This window comes from Podarcis muralis, chromosome 11, assembly GCF_964188315.1.
Source record: "Podarcis muralis chromosome 11, rPodMur119.hap1.1, whole genome shotgun sequence".
Lineage (NCBI taxonomy): Eukaryota > Metazoa > Chordata > Lepidosauria > Squamata > Lacertidae > Podarcis > Podarcis muralis.
The window spans coordinates 17,579,028-17,597,136 of record NC_135665.1 but is presented as its reverse complement, the minus strand read 5'-3'; positions in this window follow the sequence as shown (position 1 = coordinate 17,597,136).

Here is an 18,109-nt window from a genome sequence, read left to right as displayed (position 1 = left end):
CAACTCCAACTCTAACTATAACTCCTCCCCTTGGGTTCCCACTAGCCAATCACTTCACACTCATTTAACCCTTTCCTTATGACCCACCTAGGAGGGCAAACGCCACAGTGGCATATAGATTTTATGTTAAAGGTTTGTATAGCCATCTTCATTCAAGTACAGTGGTGCCTCGCAAGACGAAATTAATTCGTTCTGCGAGTTTTTTTGTCTTGCGAATTTTTCATCTTGCGAAGCACGGTTTCGGAAAAGTTTTGGAAAAGCTTCAAAAATCACCAAAGTCTTCAAAAACCTCAAAAAAGGCTACCACACCGTGTGCTATGAGTTGCTCCTCGAAGTCAAGTCGCAACTGTATTAACGGTTTTAAGAAAAAGGAAACAAACTTGCAAGACGTTTTCGTCTTGCGAAGCAAGCCCATAGGGAAATTCGTCTTGCGAAGCAACTCAAAAAACCAAAAACCCTTTCATCTTGCGAGTTTTTCGTCTTGCGAGGTACCACTGTATCAATCATATGAAAGGCACATCGCGTGAGCACTGGGGAACAGGGCCACACCTCCAGCCACCTACAAGTCGGCCTATGCATTTGAACGGAAGAAGTCTGTGTGTAAGCAGTTGCTCCTCTGCAGGCTTCCACATGACTGGTATTTTCCAGGAATCCTTTTGGGTGGCAACGAAAAGCCTCACTTCCCCACTCCGAGGATTATTAAGGCTTGTCAAGCATCTCCCGCCATCCTCCATTCTGGCTAGTCCTGTTTTGAGAATGCTTTTGAAGGCCACTGGCAAATCTCTCCTCCCACAATGAAAGGCTGGTTCTTCCAATGTGTGAAGAAAGAGCATGTGGGAGTTGTGTTTTGCTGTGTGTGTGGTTTGGCTTGGCCTCTGCAAGAATGCTGGCAGCTCTGATGAGGCAAGCTTCATATCTTGTGCTTGAACTAGATGAGAGGCCTAACAATGTCCTGTTTACAACCTCTTCTAGTATTTGGGGAGTGCTGATCTACATTGGACTGCTGGAATGCGCTCTACGTGGGGCTACCTTTGAAGGTGACCCAGAAACTACATCTAATCCAGAATGCGGCACCTAGACTGGTGACGGGGAGTGGCTGCCGAGACCATATAACACCGGTCCTGAAAGACCTACATTGGCTCCCAGGATGTTTCTGAGCACAATTCAAAGTGCCTTGGCCCAACATACCTGAAGGAGCATCTTCACCCCCATCGTTCAGCCCGAACACTGAAAAGTAAAGTTACAGGGAACCAGGCAGAGGGCCTTCTCAGTAGTGGCACCCGCCCTGTGGAACGCCCTCCCATCAAATGTCAAGGAAATAAACAACTGACTTTTAGAAGACATCTGAAGGCAACCCTGTTTAGGGAAGTTTTTTATGTCTGGTGTTTTATTGTGTTTTGAATATTCTGTTGGGAACCACCCAGCCAGATGGGCCGGGTATGTATGTATGTATGTATGTATAAATAAATATGTTTCTTCTTTTTGTCTGTTTCTTCTTTGTGGTCTAGCATCCTCTTCTCACAGTGGCCAACTAGATGCCCATGGGAAGGCTGCAAGCAAGAACTGAACACAACAGTACTCTCCTGTTGTGAATTCCAGCATCCGGCATTCAGAGACATAATGCCTCTGACTATCTATTATGGATGTAGATTAAGAAATTTCACATTGCTCTCATTGAGACCCAAATGTCTTTATATTTGCTGAAGTCTTTTGAAGCTGGAGATACAATATCAGAAGTGACATTGAACAAACGGAACAGCATGCCTTGGCACTACCATTCTGTAATATTAATACTGATACTCACTATACATGCCATGAATATTCCTTTATTCTTTATTTATTTTTCCTAGGGAACTCACTCCCCAATGAAATGTTTGGTACCTTTTATTCTTGAAAGATCCCCAGGGATTTTCCAATTTGCTGAAACAAGGGAATGGACACCTGAGCAAAACAAATGCGTTTAAACTGGCCTTATTTTATCAACCTGAGTCATCCATACTGAGGTTGAACTAAAATAGCTGGTAAACAGTAAGCAGCAATAATATACCACCAGCTCTTCAGTCGAGTCCACAAGTAACAGACATTTTTGAGAATCCTGCAACAGAAAACAAAGTATTACTCACCCATGACTGATGAATTCTTGCTACTCTTTTCTAATAGCAGACTGTTTTGTCATCTCAGGCTTAAACTGCCTTCTATTAATCCTAGGCCTCCACGCAGTATTTCATGTCTAAATCAGTCACTATTGCAGCTGCTTTAGGTGGCTGATGGCTAAATTTGTTCTAAACATAACCAACAAGTGAATGTCAATGCCTTGAAAGGAAACTCAAGGGAAACTGAACAGCAGAAGTCAAAGGAGTAGTCTCTGCAGTTTTTGAACTGATCTGGCATCCCCAAATTTTTGAAGGTTACCCACCAATACCCAGTTTTCAGTACCTTTCTAGATATTTGGCAACGGAGAACAGAGGCAGGATGTATCTATAACTGCCTGGGTGTAAAGATTATGTCAATGACTCTCAAATGGTGGGTTGTGTGAGCCACAGCATTCCAGCACATAGATTTCAAGCGGAGAAGAAATTCGTATAAAGGCAACACATTTTATTTCTAGTTAAACAATTGGAATCAACAGAAGAATCCAGCACAATTGCTGGAAGACATACTCCCCACCTTAGACTCAGGAAAGTGGAAGAGGGGATTTCCGAAAGTGCTATGCTTATTGTTCTATTCATCTGGCTGATTCCACTTCAAATATGCTTTGCCTTGGTCCAATACCAAGCCTTGTTTCAGAAAATCCAAGGCTTTCTATGTCTGCCTTCCATGAGGAAATCTTCAATAACTTTCTTTCTGACAGAACTGGATGAAATTTGCAGACATAGCGGACCTTTCTGAGAGGATGGTGCCTGCCAAATTTCAGGCAGATAGGTGCAGGTGATTTTATGCAAAAGGAGTCTTAAACATCTGAGAGAAATTGATTCACTAATCCCCCATGTGATTTGTATTTAATTTGTATTAAAATGGCATGAGGTGTAGAGGTGTACCTATGTTAAGTATCCTTTCAGAAGGCTAAACGCAAGGAGAGTTGGTCTTTAACATTTTGTAGAGAAGTAATTCACCCCATTTTTGTAGGAGCGGGTGGAAATAGAAGAGGTGTCCAGAGAGCCAGTGTGGTGTAGTGGTTAAGAGTGGTAGACTCGTAATCTGGTGAACCGGGTTCGCGTCTCCGCTCCTCCACATGCAGCTGCTGGGTGACCTTGGGCTAGTCACACTTCTCTGAAGTCTCTCAGCCCCACTCACCTCACAGAGTGTTTGTTTTGGGGGAGGAAGGGAAAGGAGAATGTTAGCCACTTTGAGACTCCTTCGGGTAGTGATAAAGCTACCCGATATCAAATCCAAACACTTCTTCTTCTTCACCACCCCCAACCCACTCCCCGCAAACAAATGAGAGGGTAGGATTGCTCCTTCAGACTGCCTGACTCTACTGGCATCCTCTGAAGCCTCAAGGCAGACCTGAAGACAGGGCCGGCCCACCCAGGAGGCAAGGTGAGGCAACCGCCTCAGGCTGCAGATTCCATGGGGACAGCAGATCACCCATGGAAGGAATGCATCACCTGCCGTTGCTGCCTTTGTAGTTGCAGTGTGCTCCTCGGAGGCCAGATCCACACCTTCCTCAGCAGCCCTCCACCCCAAATTCTCCCTCGACAGCAGCCTCTTGGTGGGTAAGAGCCCACCCTTGTTCCCAATGTATTTATTTCCCCCCTTGTTTCTGAAGTACATCGTCACTTGCCCCTTCTTCCCTGGCTGCGAGAGGTGCACTATTTTGTGGTTTGCCTCAGCTGCCAAAAGTTCTTTGGCCAGCCTTGCCTGAGGCACTGGGAGAAACCAAAGGCACCTCACCTCATACAGAGCCCGAAGCAGCTTGCTTGGCTTCTGGAATCAGACTTCATCTGAAGCAGACGCACAACCCTAATTTCTACTAGCAGCAACCCTAATTTCTACTAACATGCAAATGAACATGCTACAAGCTTCACGTGCTTTAACAATCTTTGTGGGGTTTTTTTAGTTTTTTCATATTTTTTAAACATTACAAACATCCATTCAAACAAAATAACACTGATATAAACTTGGGGTTCCCCTCCCCCTGTTTTCAAAATGTACATTTTTTATCCTTACCGCATTTAATTACATTTATCTAACTTTAATGTAATCCTTTTTTAAATCTTTTGGTTTTTGCAAATTACAAGCGTTATAAAAATCCTGCTAACATCTTTAAGTGTTTACAATGTTCTTTAATAATGTATTTTTTTCCATTCTGTGTTAAACTTGTTGTCCTCTTGGTATCTGATTCTTCCAGGCATCTTTGCCATTTCAGTGTATTCCATCATCTTCATAATCATCTCTTCTTTAGTTGATATTTTCTCTTCCTTCCACCCCTGGATATAAAGCATTCTCTCAGCTGCCGTCATTACATAAACAGTCTTTTCATATCCTTTAGTAATTCTTCTATTATACCTATTAAAAAGGCTTCTGGCTTTTTAAACAAAAGTTATCTTAAACATTTTTTTCAATTCGTTATATATCATTTCCCAGAATGCCTTTGCCTTTTTGCATGTCCACCACATGTGGTAGAATGTTTTAACAATCTTTGAATGGAGGATGTACATTTCAGAGACAAAAGGAAATGTATAGCTACATGTGATTGACAGCAAGTCTCCTGGCCAATATCCTTCCCAGCCTTATGTTACCTGAACTGGACATGCTAAGGGGAGATTGTGGGGCCTATGATACAAAGCAGCCCCTCTGCTACTAAGTTATGGTATGTCTAATAGAATAAAGCGAGAGAGAAGTCAAGAATGTACAAGGAGGAAGGGTGGTTATTATTCAAAAAGACCCGAAAGGCTCCTTGTGGTGTACAGTGGTACCTCAGGTTACATACGCTTCAGGTTACATACGCTTCAGGTTACAGACTCCAGAAATAGTGCTTCAGGTTAAGAACTTTGTTTCAGGATGAGAACAGAAATTATGCTCCGGTGGCGCGGTGGCAGCAGGAGGCCCCATTAGCTAAAGTGGTGCTTCAGGTTGAGAACGGTTTCAGGTTAAGTACAGAACTCTGGAACGAATTAAGTACTTAACCTGAGGTACCACTGTACTTCTGATTTCCTTGCAAACTTCTGTCACACAGCAGAGCCTGAGAAGGTTGGCAAATAAAAAAAAAAAAACCGAACACCCTTCAAGGAAGTGTGAGAAGATTATTTTTTGCATGTGCCAACCTTAAAAAACATCTTGGTAATTTGTGGAGAGTTCAGTAGCATAACTAAGAAGCAGGATCAGGATTTAATTGAGGAAATTGTGATTTAGAACGAAAGGAGGCTGGATTTATAAATAACAATCCCATATAATCTGATACATGCTTATCTCAACTACCTACACTTCCTAAGATTAAAAGATTAGGCTGCAAATAACGTAAGAATGGGATTTCTTACAAGACGTTTGCTAGGGTGCTACCTAGCCAACTTCCAGCATGTTTACGGTCCATTGATGTAGGAGAATGGGAGAAGCAAGTGCAAAGGTTAAATGGGTCTTCCACCTCCTTGTAGCCATTGTGTGACTGAACAGAAGTATTCTAGTTTCATCTTGTCTGAGACTCTAAAACTCTCTTTTACTGGGAGAAATAACGCTTGGTCAGGGAAGTAGCTCAGGGGGAAGGGCAAGCAAACTCTTTTGATGAGAGTGAGCAATCATTGTTTCTGTTTATAATCTCGACGCTTCATTCCAAAGTAGCTGGCAAGCTTGGGTCTTGATTTCAGTCCCACATACAAAACTTTCCCCTTTATGCTCCACGTTAATTATTCTACCCTTTGTTTGTTAATGATCTCATAAAGTCCCTAATGGAAATTAACATTAGAAGGTGGGGACAAAATAAAATCCCTTTTTTGTCTCGAGTGTAAATATAAAAAGGGTGGTTAAAAAGTTTTATAAGTAACTAATCTGTTTGAAGTTAATCTTGAATGCGGACCCAGAGATGACAGCTTTTTCCAGCTGTTGTAGGAAGTTGAGGAAGAGGTACTTCCTAATATGTAGCAGGAGCCAAGCCCTTTTGGCCACCCTATATTTTTGGGTAGGGGCTTGGGCCACCTGATGTCCCCAAAGCATAGAGCCAAATTTGGCGTGCCCCCAGAGGCTAGTTCCTCCTCCTCCACTGACATGTATCATGCACAGCTTCAGGCCTGATGAACACGATGGGCTCAATTTTTAAAAACAAAATTAAAACCGGCATCCTGAAATTCACGAGATGAAAAGTCCACATGAGCAGCAAATGTTAAAGAAAATTTGGAATGAAATATCTGAAATGCCTCTGAAGCACCATTGCATACACAACTGCATGGTGAACCCCAATAAAAGAAAAACACTAATCAAGGTAAGATATATATTTTAATAACCTTGGTGAACAAGGTCTATGTACTATTCTGTTTAGAACAGTGTGTCAGATAGGTCTAGGAGCTCATAAGCAGAATATGAAGGCAATCAACATTCCCCTTATAGTGTGAATGCTTTTTGAATATTAATAGTATATTTCACATAAATCATTTTTTAAATGCTGGATTTTTTATTTTTAAAAAACTGGTACATTTGGTACTGAGGACTTTTTATACACATAAGTATTGGCCAATTTACATCTTCAAGAAAAATAAGGCAGCCCAGTGCCAACATGTAAAACTGGTCAGAAGTGCTGCACCTTCTACAACTCTCACTGCGAACACTAAAGGTAGAAAAACCTGGAGGCTGGAACTATTTTCTCAGTACTGTGCTGTTCCTAATATCTAGAGCATGGCTGGGTTAATAAACACAGCCCAGAAGAGTGACTCATCGACAAGCCAAGAAAAGAGGTGATGAAATCAAGACACGTTTAATGAAAAACTTGACATGTGGCAGACTAAAAACACACACTATCTTGTTCATCTGAATATTGCATAAACCAAGGTCCCAACCAAAGAGTGACAACTTAAGTTGACAGAATATGTGCAGCTTGCAGACTTAACATATAGAATAAGAGAACAAGGAAAACATACGTTTAGAGAAGAATGGAAAATGTTTATTGAATATATGGGAAATAGCTTGCAGCATTAAGATAAATTCAACAATGTAAATAAGTTAGGGTGGATGTAATAATGGAACACTGAATGGTATAGTTTTGGTAAAATATGCTGGGATTTATAATATGTAAAATGAACCATGGAAAGAGAAGGGAAGTCACTGATATCTTAAGGATGTAAAAAATGAGTACAGTTATACCTTGGGTTGAATGTGCTTCCGGATGAGCGCATTCGAGTTGCGCTCTGCGGCAACCCGGAAGTAATGGAGCGCGTTACTTCTGGGTTTCGCCGCTTGCGCATGCGCAGATGCTCAAAATGATGTAAAACAGAAAATTCAAGAAAACGTTTCGATATAAATGAATATTGCATAAACATAGATGTTACTTGCAGCAAAGTTTCAAAACTTTTTTAAAAAATCACCAACATTTTCTTTGTCATTTGAACCTCTACAGTGGTACCTCGGGTTATGTACTTAATTCGTTCGGGAGGTCCGTTCTTAATCTGAAACTGTTCTTAACCTGAAGCACCACTTTAGCTAATGGGGCCTCCTGCTGCCGCTGCACCGCTGGAGCATTATTTCTGTTCTCATCCTGAAGCAAAGTTCTTAACCCGAGGTGTTATTTCTGGGTTAGCAGAGTCTATAACCTGAAGCATATGTAACCTGAAGCGTATATAACCCAAGGTACCACTGTACATGTCATACAAAATATGAGTATCATGCACACTTTGGAAAAAAATTCAGGACATCATACTTGAATGAATATCTTGGTGCAAAAGGCCACACTGTGCACCAAGGTATTATATTACAGTATTCCTTATACCTAAAACGAGTCTCTAGCTTCTCAGTGGAGGCCTCATCCGGTGCAATGATATCTCTAGGTTCAGTGTTTTACCAAACTCAGGGAGCTGAATGCTATGTTTGCCTCCAGCTCCTGATGACCTCATCTTCGGGGGGGGGGGGGGAGGTTTTCACCTCTCTCCCAGTAGTCTTGCTGATTGAAACCTGTTTACAACGTCGCTCCATAAAACATAATGAGAACCTTTGTGAATCGGGTCTACTCCAGCATGTGCAGCCCTGCCCTGGATTCTGATTCTTGGTGATGCTACGGGTAGGATGCTAGAGAACACAAAGCAAAGATGGGACGAAAAGGTCTCTGGTGTGTGGACAGTCTGTTTACAAGCGTGAAAACAAAGGTAAGAAGTGGGCCTTCTCAAAGCAAGTCACCAGCAACCAACTAAATAAAAGGTAGCGCCTGGACACTCAAGAGAAATTTGATTTTGGACTCAAGGGCAAATCAGAATCTTATACATGAATTATGTTAACTTCTCTTAAGCTGGTTCTGCACTATGGGCTTATCCACATGCACAGGTCCACACTTTAAAGCCCCATGTCCTGAGCTTTTTGAGGAAAAACCTACTCTTCAGCACTCAATTGGAGCAAATGGCAATTTGGGATTTCTGTGGATTGCCATTTGCTCTGATGCATCTTTAAAGAGCAGGTTTTCATGGGGAAAGCTCCAGAGCAAACAGAAACAAAAGCAGTGGTACTCGGACATGGATAATAATAATAATAATAATAACAATAAATTTATTTATACCCCACCCATCTAGCTGGGTTTTCCCAGCCCCTGTAGACGGCTCCCAACAGAATATTAAAAATGGGATAAAACATCAAACAATAAAAACTTTCCTAAACAAGGTTGCCTTCAGATGTCTTCTAAAAGTCAGATAGTTTATTTCCTTGACATCTGATGGGAGGGTATTCCACAGGGCGGGTGCCACTACAGAGAAGGCCCTTTACCTGGTTCCCTGTAACCTCACTTCTCGCAGTGAGGGAACCGCCAGAAGGCCCTTGGAGCTGGACCTCAGCGTACGGGCTGGATGATGGGGGTGGAGACGCTCCTTCAGGTATACTGGGCCGAGGCAGTTTTGGGCTGGAAAATGCAAAGGAAAGGTAAATGTGGATAAGCCCTACGTGTGTTTATCCTTTGGGCCCATCCACACTATTATTTTATTATGGGTGTATTCTGAAATGCACTTTTTATACAATAACAGTCCATTAAAGCCTGGATAGCTCAATTGGTTAGAGTGTGGTGCTGATAATGCGAAGGTTGCAGGTTTGATCCCTGTATGGGACAACTGCATATCCCTTCATTGCAGGGGGTGGACTAAATGATCCTCAGGTCCCTTCCGATTCTACAATTCTATGATCAGCGCTAGCTTTATTCTGCTTTAGTTCATTCATAGAATCATAGAGTTGGAAGAGACCACAAGGGCCATCGAGTCCAACCCCCTGCCAAGCAGGAAACACCATCAGAGCACTCCTGACATATGGTTGTCAAGCCTCTGCTTAAAGACCTCCAAAGAAGGAGACTCCACTACACTCCTTGGCAGCAAATTCCACTGTCGAACAGCTCTTACTGTCAGGGAGTTCTTCCTAATGTTTAGGTGGAATCTTCTTTCTTGTAGTTTGGATCCATTGCTCCGTGTCCGCTTCTCTGGAGCAGCAGAAAACAACCTTTCTCCCTCCTCTATATGGCATCCTTTTATATATTTGAACATGGCTATCATATCACCCCTTAACCTCCTCTTCTCCAGGCTAAACATGCCCAGCTCCCTTAGCCATTCCTCATAAGGCATCGTTTCCAGGCCTTTGACCATCGTTTCCAGGCCTTTGACCATTCTGCAATGCTTCCTCAGAGCATTGCTGCTGTCTGGAGGGGCTACAGCACAACAAAAGTGGGACAAAAACCAACCAGAACATTACTGGTGCAAAAAGTTATAGGATTTTGGCAGGGATATTCACCGATTGGAAATGTAACAGTGCAACCACCTCAAAATCTTTGAAGGAACAAGCATCATCGAAAGTGGGATCGCACGTGGGTGGCCCAATAGCACTATGAGCACAAATCATCACAAACCCTGCTGCCTATAAAGCTTAGGACACTGGTCACTGCAGATTGCTGGATACGAAGCAAGATATCTGACCTGTAATGGCAGCTATGATGTTCTCATTTTCAAGAAACAGCTGGTGTTCCTTAAGATCTCATTATGCGTTAAGGGTTTTCAAAAGCTGGCTATGGTGGCAGCCAAATATTTAAAAAGCAACGGGAACACTTATAATAGGTACCTAGTAAGTGCACAACAGTTGCTGGCTTAATTTAATTTAAGACGGTACGATTTGTATAATGAATACAATAGCTATGTGTAGCAGCAAACCAAAGGGCCTGAAGTTTGTAATTGCCCCCGTTCTTTAGAGATGTAAAATGGTCCAACAACAAAAATAAAGCAGTCTGTTATTAGGAGAAGGCCTCCACTGATAGAAAAACAAATTCTAGTCTTATTTTTGATGATACAGTTGTGTAACAAACTGGGTCTCTTTAAGAATAAAATAATGGGTCATACTACAAACTCTTTTGTCAATGGGATTGCTGCTGAAGAAGCGATTTGAGGAGCACAGACTTTGTCCCTCTGGCAGAGGCAAGTACAATTTATTTTACAAAAAAAAAAATATTCCACAATGCTGCAAAAGAAATCTTTTTTTAGCTGATGGTTATGAAAAAGCCCCATTTACCAAACAAATAAACCTCATTTCAACTCCAGATAGATTCTCTGTGTTGTACCTGGATGTGAAAAACCTTTTGACTGTTGTGCTGAAATGAAAAGAGATCCACAGCCTTGGTGACCTAAAACTGAGAACACTCTGTTCCCACTTCCTAGTCAAGCAATTTTAGGGAATGTTGGAGCGTTCCAGCTGAGTCAGCTTAGAAGCTGGCTTTAGTAAATACCTGTTTCTTAAAACAAACAAACATTAGATTTCAAGGAAAACACTGAAAATATACTGCAGTGGTGCTGAAATATTTTCCTCTCAAATGATAATAACTTGGTGTTGTTGACATTTTTCTTATTTGCACAGAAACTCGCAAGCATGCAGGAAGAAAAATCCCTATGTAGCCCTAAATGTCATTTCTGTAGCATCAAGACTTGGACATTGAGACAATAGTATTATGACTTCTCCCAATCTCCCAAGGTGATGTGTCCCTCCAATAGACAGATGGTGATACAATACATAGCATCTCATCTTGCACAGTTAATGCCACAACCGAAGCAGTTTGGAGGACAGAAAACCGATCCTGATAGCAACAGGAGAAGGGCTTTCCTGAGCCACTGGTTCAAATCCCACAGCATCCCAAGCAGAAATAGATTTCAGGCTGAGGGAGTCGGCGTTAGTCCACAGACAGCTTTCCGGGTCATGTGGCCAGAATAACTAAACCAATTCTGGCGCAACGGAACACCATGACAGAAACCAAAGTGCATGGAAACACCGTTTACCTTCCCGCCACAGTGGTACCTATTTATCTACTTGCACTTTTGGCATACTTTCGAACTGCTAGGTTGGCAAGAGCTGGGACCGAGCAACGGGAGCTCACTCCGTCACGGGGATTCAAACCACCAACCTTCTGATTGGCAAACCCAAGAGGCTCAGTGGTTTAGACCAAGCACCACCCGTGCCCCATAGTCACCTTTGACTGGACTTAACCGTCCAGGGGTCCTTTACCTTTTTTTCTTTTTACCAGTGGATGGGGAGATGTTTGCAAGTAGAACCCACAAGTGAAAGAAAGCCTTCTTTACCCAGAAAGGCTCAACAGCTTTTAGGGGGCCAATGATTCCTTATATGCAGTGCTAGTATCATTGCACTCAACAAATGGGGGAGGGAGCTTTTGCACACAACAGCTTCAAGCACATATGAGGAAGCCCTGAGACTGCCTGGTAACTCATTAGGAAAGAACGCATAGGACTTACAACACAATATTGCAGTGTGATGTGCCTGGGCAAAGTTCCATCGTCAGCCAGGACACTACATTCTCCCTTTATTTACTAATATTATGTTTTACACAACAGACACTCAATATTATGTGGCCACTGAGGATGCTCAGTCCTTTTTTAGCGGGGAGGTTGCCCCCTTAGAAAGTGTGCACAGGTGTTCCTGCGAACCTTGGGTCTCCTCTGAGCATGCCAATCCCTTCCTCCCTATTTTCCAGTTTCTGTTGTTTTGGCTATAGTCCTGCTGGAACTCATCGTCTGAGTTCACCATTAGTGGGAGTGATGCTGGAAAAGGTAACAAATGAAGGCGAGATCAAACTAGCAACAAGAACCTTAAAAAAGAAAGAAAGAAAAGCTTGTGCAATGTGTATGCGTTCCCACTCTGCAGAGCAACAGCGTAGCCTCGTTGCTGTAGAGCTGAAGCTTAACCCCTGGCCGTGGACTTCCGAAAAGATCTGGGAAGAACCAGACACTTAACCAGAGCATTGCTGAAACCAACAAGCTGGGGAGGTAATCATCTGTATTTTTAATTAAGATTTTATATTGTTCTGTGCAAACCACTTAGAAGTTTTTGCTGATTAAATGGGACAAAAGGCTTGCTAAATAAATAAAATCTGAGAAAAATGCCACAGATTCCCTTAAGACAGTAGACTGAGAGTGTGAAAAGTGAAAGCATGAGACACTTTTTATCGGAGGATATTCTGAAAGTTAGCTGTCAGTCAAGATCCAATACCTGAATGAAGACCGGGAGAAAACTCCTCAAAGCAACTTGTAGGAGGGCCGAAAAACACAAAGACCAAATACCTCGTTTTCAAAAGGCTTATAAAGCACCAGCCATGTGCTATGGTTTGTAAAATGCTTTAGATTTTTCCACTTTTGCAGAGTTAGGCAGACAGCAAACTCCCCCCCCCCCCCGCTGGCAGATTTATTAAGCCTTTCATGAGCTGACATTTGGGGCTGTTGCGGTGCAGCTGGATTAGTGGGTCACAAGATAAGTATGCTTCCTCTGCACAGTCTATATTGCAACTGAAGGAAGAGCACACAAATCACCCCTCTTTAAGCAGGGCAAATCCACGAATCCTGCAACTGAGTTCAACGCACCAAGCCTGAAACATTTACATCTGTCCGAATCTACTGCGGACGTGAGCAATATTTCAGTGCACATGCGCTCAGCAGAGCAACCCTACATTATACGGAAGATGAGGAAGGCTGCTGTATCCTATACTTGCTCTGTCTGGCAGAGGAGAAGGACACATGCACAACCAGAAAATCCCAAAATGGCAGAATGACATAGACACATCAACACTACACCCCTGTTGGGCAGAGCCAGTGATTATATAACACAGAAGCACAGGGAGCCGATCCATGCAGAATATATGCCAAGGACATGTCTGTCACAATGCTACACACTACAGACATGGAAGACACACAAAAAGCCCAAAAGAAACTGTGGCCACAGCCAAGCAAACTCCTTAGTGTGCTATAACAAAGCACAAGCAAGCATTCACCCCTAGGGTGGCTGGTTTGATTCCCCCCCTCCCCCAGACAAGACAGAAGTTTACCTCCTACTCTAATGCAAAAAAGCATAAACACACACGTTCGCAAAATCCCATCTTTCAAATCTACACAGGGAGAACACCCTCCTGGTCCACATCAGCCGTTGTTCACTCAAAAGCCTGCAAGGACATAAGCAAGACTGGCGAATGGCTAGCAGAGTCGGAGGGACACACAAATGAATGCTCACACTGTTGCAATTGGCAGAAATGCCATCAAGAAGAAAATGCCTGATATTGCCATGAAAGAATCAGGTGGGTGGGGAGCAGGTGTGTGCAAGAGAAATGGATTAAGAGCACAGCCATCAAACGGAAGCATCTTCACTAAGCGCCTAGTGGACTGGGAATTCTACGGAATGAATTATCCCATAACCAATGACCAGAAGCCAGAAGTGGGAAGGATATATAAAAGCCTTAAGGACAGCTCGTGTCGGCCAGAGAAGGCAATGCATGTTCCATCTCCCAACTGGCCAAGAGAGACCGGAAGCCAGAGAGGAACAAAAATGGTAAAAGGACAACTCAAGCCTGGCCCACCCCACCAGTGCAATGCAACCCAGTCACCAACCTGAGCTACGATTCACACAGGAGCGTATCGATGGCTGGGGATGAGAAGGTGATACACAGCAGGTGGGACAGGGAGGCTGCATGAACTGGCACATAAGGCAGGTGACAAGAGCACACTTGCCACAAGGGAATGACACAGTATAGCCTCCCCACTCTGTGTTTGGCTGGACAAGCCCTATAGATCTCACAGGCGACAATTACAGTGGTGCCTCGCAAGACGAAAATAATCCATTCCGCGAGTCTCTTCGTCTAGCGGTTTTTTCGTCTTGCGAAGCAACCCTATTAGTAGCTTAGCGCTAATAGCGGTTTAGCGGCTATTAAAGGCTTAGCAGCTAAAAGGCTATTAGCGGCTTAGAAAAAGGGGGGGGGGAGCGAAAAAAAATCGCAAGACTCACAAGACATTTTCATCTTGCGAAGCAAGCCCATAGGGAAAATCGTCTTGCGAAGCAACTCAAAAACGGAAAACCCTTTCATCTAGCGGGTTTTTCGTCTTGCGAGGCATTCGTCTTGCGGGGCACCACTGTACTCTTCTGAAAACAATGGCGGACATATGGAGAAGGTTGCTGTTTAAGGTATCCATGGCCTAAGCATTTTAGAGCTTTAAGGGTCAATATAAAGACATCAGATTGGGCTTATAAAACATGGGCACCCACTTCCTTCAAGACACGTGTTATGTAATATTTACGATTTGTTCCTGATAGGAGTCTTACTGCTAGATGTTAGGCCGGGGTAGTCAACCCTTTTATACCTACCGCCCACTAATGCATCTTTCTTGATGGTAAAATTTCCTTACCACCCACCAGCACTCGATGGAAGGAGGATTCCGCTTGTGCCGTAGAACCCCCTACCGCCCACCTAGAATCCTGAAACGCCCATTAGTGGGTGGTAGGGACCAGGTTAACAACCCTTGTGTTAGGTGAACATGCTCATTTCTCATTGGGATATCACAAGCACATTTAGTCTTATATCACATACAAAATGCTTAACATATTTCCTGGGCAGCATGCAACACCAGATGTCAACAGCATCTGGCGAAATGAATGCTAATGTACGACAAATAAAAAGATTTGCGGCCAGCAAAGCAAACTCGGTTAAGATGGGACCTTTTGCTCAGTCAAAAATCCTGGCGTAGCATTTGGTGCTATGACTAAAACCAAATCAAATTTTGGCATGAATTCTAGCAATCTTGGTCAAGATATTTTTTTTAATTACAGAGGTCTTTCGAAGGAATGTGCGGAAGTTATTGTGTGGCTTAGCTGTTCTTGGCTGACACATTTGTATCTATAACCAGTGCTATTTTTCTAGAAAAAGAGGTGCCAGAATGCACCATGAACAACTCCCTTCTTCTCTTATAATGGCAATGGCGCCCAGGTTCCGGAACTGAGTTCCGGTGAGTTCCAGATGAAAAAAAGCCCTGCCTATAAGCTGCCTCCTTGCCATCTGAAGATAAGGTAGGAAAACCAGAACAAAGAGCTGAAAGAATCCATGGGGTTCAAAGCATGCAATAAAGAAGCCACACTGTTCATCAGGGATGCCATGGTTTTCATACCAATGATGGCTGCAGAAAGATTCCACACATTCACTGAATCAATGGCTAAGTACTTGAGGCAGGACATAAATGGACTTGACAAGACTAATTCTGTAACTGGAGCTTAAGACAACAGTAGCATTTGCAGAGGGAGAGCATATCCCTTCTGATATAAATATTGACATGGGGAATGTTGGTATGCCCTTCTTCAGACACACCGAACAAAGCAGGAGTAATAACCATGTGGCATCAACCGGGACTGTTAGCAGCAGCTGTTCCACCCACAATCTGGACTGTATTTTACCCTCGGCAGAGCAACGCAGCATAAGATAGGTATGTTATGCTTCCTCCTTGTTCAGAGGCTATCATTAGTATTTTGTGCCATCCTCACATAGATTTAGTCAAGCTGATCCTATTGTCTCGGGAGCTTTAGGTGTCTCGTTTATGACCCTTTTCTTAAGCTTAGCCAACACACTTATGAATCTCGTTTTGTTGGGTCATCTGGCCAAGGACTGACAAATAGTTTGGGGGATACGGCGCAGAGGTGACCTTTCTAGGCAACAAGTTGCCCACAAGGAGAGAGTGAATTTGGCATCCATCAGCAGCTTAGAATCCTTGGTTGCTGAAAGTTACCTGATACCCCAGGACAGGATTCTAGACCGCAGTGGGAGAAATCTAACTTGATACTCCCGTCGCTCCCTTCTCTAGCCAAGACCAGAACAGGGAGAAGAAAGTCAGTACCTACTATTTAGGTGTTCTGATTCAAGACAAATGGTACTTTGTGGATCCATCTAAGCATGTTTAACTAAGCATGTTTAACTAAGCATTCAAAAGATGCAATGAGGATTGTGAAAATGTCAGCTGCAAACATCAAGTTCCAAAAACGTAGCCCTTTTGGAAGATTAACTTTTTCTTACTGTTAATGGTGGTCTTGATTTTAGACTGCTGCATGCAAGGAAAAACCAACAGTAACCCGAACTGGAAGGCAGAATGCCTAGTAGCAAGTATAAAAATCATACTAACTTACTGAAATGAGCTTTCCCATCTCTGCATCCGGCCAGCAATGAAAATCGCTTAGAAGTGTTTCAGCCAGAAGAGCTTAATTATGGAATGTGCCTGGCAAACTTTCAGAAATATGGTACCATTAAACAAGTAAAAGAAAAGCAAGTGTTGGTCTGTTTTAATACACAAATATACACAAGATGCCTCATGGTTATACAATATTTGTTTAGGAATTTGTCCAGTATCCAGGGGGAAAGGTAACACCAGTAACAGGTTATAAGATAAGCCTTTCCTTCACACCATCACAATACAGTGCCTATGCATATTTATGGTGCGCAAAAATATGAAAAATAAGACATCAAAAGAGAGCAAACATTTTGAATGGCAATAAGTTTGTGAATTATTCTTTATAAAATAATTATAGAAGGGTAGGCCTGAAACAAGATACTCCTGTTCCTCATTCCATTCACTGAGCCATACCCTTTGCCAAGATATTCCATTCCATTTCCCATCAAACTTGACTTTCTCTTCCCCATATCCCTCACCAGTCACTCTGTACTCATTTGCTTGTTTGGAGGTTGGTGGGTTTTTAATAAAAACTCCCTTAGGGTCTCCCCCCCCCCCCCCCCGAAACATTGTTTCTTCCATCTGCAATCCTTTAGATTCTTCCTAAACCTGCCAATATCTCCTTCTTGCATGTGGCCAGTGGCAGTTTGGCTACATAAAAAATGGCGCTCACACTCTGAACATTGGAAATAGAGGGAATAATTGTGCTCAATAGCAACCTTCCTGGAGTTAATAGAAAAAAATCCATGCAGGGAAATCTGAATTTCAAATGAGCCCTCAAAAAAGATCAGCGTCATTTGGAGTAGCGATGTATGCATAAAGCAATAAATAAATAAATAAAATGGCACAATACAAGGAGGAGTCACATGAAACTTAGCTCAAACTAATCATACAGTTTGACTGTCAGTGCAACTTATTTAAATGAGAGGGATTTAAGTACTGTACATGCTTAACTGCTCCACTTGACATGCATCAGACCGAAAAGTGCCCACTGATTTAAAGATATAAAGATCACAATCTGGCAGAGTCATTGATTTCAATTAGAACTAAGTGCTCATAAGTGAACTGGATTATGACTACGATCCTGTGAATGAAACATGTTTTATCCTATGGCCCAGTTCAGATGTCACATTGCAATCCTAGCTTGGGATACCTTTCATTGTCTGCCTTATTCTTCATCTCCAGGGTTCTTTTACCCACATGTTACCATGATTTCTGCAAACTATGCTTAACATAAACTTAAAAACCTTTATTTGAAAGCGTGCAAGTCATGCTTCAGAGAAGAGCGCTAATGAAAACCGCCAGGTTCACGGCCATGCTTATTTCAATCCTAGTTTGCCCTTGAGCACAGGCTTAAAACCTTCTACAACCCCAACCACCCCACTCAACCTGGAGTTATGATCCACATCAGGGCCCATCGACATGCTGTGAATTTGTAAAATGATGGAAATGGAAGTGACATTGGCGAAAGAGGAAGAGGG